The sequence below is a fragment of the Marmota marmota genome, unplaced genomic scaffold, assembly GCF_001458135.2.
Source record: "Marmota marmota marmota unplaced genomic scaffold, marMar, whole genome shotgun sequence".
Taxonomy (NCBI): domain Eukaryota; kingdom Metazoa; phylum Chordata; class Mammalia; order Rodentia; family Sciuridae; genus Marmota; species Marmota marmota.
In genome coordinates this window covers 17,055,843-17,058,320 of record NW_026000185.1, presented here as the reverse complement: position 1 = coordinate 17,058,320, position 2,478 = coordinate 17,055,843, and the positions used below count along the sequence as shown (strand labels likewise).

General features: G+C 42.5%; 1 long non-coding RNA gene across 1 annotated transcript; it reads left to right on the top strand.

The window, feature by feature from the left end:
* Positions 1-30: 30 nt before the first annotated feature.
* LOC125612342 lies at positions 31-1,080 on the top strand. The gene is made up of 3 exons (XR_007342685.1): positions 31-320; positions 425-490; positions 848-1,080. It is a non-coding gene; the product is annotated as an uncharacterized LOC125612342 (long non-coding RNA).
* The last annotated feature ends 1,398 nt before the right edge of the window (positions 1,081-2,478 follow it).

Sequence of the window (2,478 nt, the reverse complement as noted above, 5' to 3'; positions counted from 1 at the left end):
ACCTGAACTAGCCCGAGAACGGGCCAGACCATCTGCCTCCCGTAGGGGGGGGGGTGAGGCTGAGGCTCTGGGAGGACCGGCTCACGGGGCGGTTCCGGGAGGGGAGCTCGCTTGGCAGCTGCTGCCCGGTGTGGCTTCCCCGCGGCTGATTGGCGTGCCCTGGGGGTGGCGGGCTGCCTTCCCCTGTCTCACAGTCCCTAGCCACCACCGAAGCCTACCCCCATTTAAATAAGTTTTATGTCCCTGGGCAGTACACGACCGTGGCTACGCAAGCACTCCCCAACTTCCCTTTCGGACAAACTGGCTACCCTGGATTCTTCGTAAGCAGAATTTCCGGAGCTGCCTCTGCCCACAGTTGATAACGCAATTGAATGGGGGCAATTTATTGCATTTAGAGCTGACAGGCTGTTGGTTTACTTTTTAGATGAGAACAGGGGTTTTATCTCGGTGTGTGCTGCATTCCCTCTCTGCAGAACAATGCCTGGACAGAGTAGGTACTCAGGTATCACTACAAGGAGCCACAGCTCCAAATAGATTTACGCACAGGGCGAACCGCGTTAACAGCACCGCCAGGAGCTGGAGCCAAGTCGTCTGGGTTGGCGCCCTGGTTGAGGGCTTCTGGGTTCAACTCCTCTCTGCCTGACTTTCCTTGGCTGTAAAACGCGGTTAAAAATAGTCCTTGGTTGACCGAGTTGTCATGGATTAAATGAATGAATACATTTCCAGGCTTTGAGGCCATGCCTCACAAATGATTCAATGTGTCTCAGTAGAGGTGACTCCATAGATGTCAATGTAGCAACATGAAACTCCCGAAATTGTTCATATTCCCATTATCTCCCGTTTACAGATGAGAGAACTGAAGCGAACCGTCATGCACTTCCAGAATTTGCAGAAGAGGAACGCCTGCTCCTTTGTGGGGTCCCAGTCCCATTTTTAATTAGGAATGCCAGGAACTGTGCCATGAAGTCCCCCCCTCCCACCGGGAGTTTGGAATATTTTTTTTTCTTACATGGGGAAGTTATTGCCTTATAAAATTCATAATGTTATACAATTATTATAATAAACTGATACTCACTATCATTTACAATGCATGTTCCTCATCCCCTCTGAATTTTACGAAGAAGTTGGGCAACTAAGAACAAATCAATCAAGAGGTAGCAGTTTCCCCAAGAACTTCCTGAATGTCACACCCCAAACTCTGAATTTGTCAGAGAAACCTTCCTGCAGTCATCTTAGTTAAATAGGATGGCAATTACTTTTGATTCCTCTTTTCTTTATTTTCTTCTTAGTATATTCATCAGTAGCTGACATGGTATATATTTACTGTTTAATTATGTCCCCCAGATGAGAACAGGGATTTTATCTTTAGTTTTTCTGAATTCCCTGTCTTTAGAACCATGCCTGGACATAGTAGGTGCTCAATGCTTGATACATTGAATAACTATATACATTTTTATGTGATCTATAGAAATATCATAGCTGGTACGATCTATTCCAGCTAGATCTTTTAGTTGTTGATGTACCTTTATTTTTTATTTATTTATATGCGATACTGAGTATCGAACCCAGTGCCTCACACATGCTAGGCAAGCACTCTGCCACTGAGCCACAACCCCAGCCCTTCCCTTTTGTTATCTTTGATAACAAAATTTCCCTGTCATCTGGCCCAGGATGGCTGATTTTCTTAAAAATCTGTGTAAACGAAAGGAAAAAAATTATATCTAATGAAAGAAACTGGAAAAGAATGATAAATCATCACTGCCAAATCCTTTCACTATCCACTCTTTAGTTAATCCCTTTATATCCAAAATGCCTACTTGAAACAGCTGATGGATAAGTGGGTCACACCCTCAAGATAGGATAGAAAGGATAAGAACATAACCAAAGAAACAGTTTGTGTCCTTGGAAAGAATGTAGTCAATATTATAATTTGACCACACCAGGTCAAAAGCCCATCGCCAACCTTTATTCACCTGAATACTGTAATTTTCACCTGAATTCTGTAATTCACCTGAATACTGTAATACTGTAATCCCATCAAACAGCTCCAAATGCACTCACAATCATCATAAATATACTTGGGAGATTTAAGTTGATTTAAGATTTAAGTTCTTTTGGCTACTTTTTTTTTCATGATGATGCTGGGAATCCAAATTGGGGCCCACATCTGCTAGGCAAGTTCTCTACCACTGAGCTATTAGACTAATTGATGATGATACATTTGGCTCATTTCTTGAAATTTCTTTACTAATTTCAGTTTTGTAGTTCTCATTCAGGAAGATGAAGATGTTTTCCAGGACACTTTTTCCAATCCCTACCAAAAATGTTATTATCCCTTGAAAAGTATTTTTAAACTATATCTACAATGAGAGATTCTAAGATCCCAGGATTTCGAACTTGCCACTTTCAAACTCTCTATATTCTCACACCAGAGACAGTGAGAAGATGCTCTATCTTATACCTTGTGTGTGTGTGTGG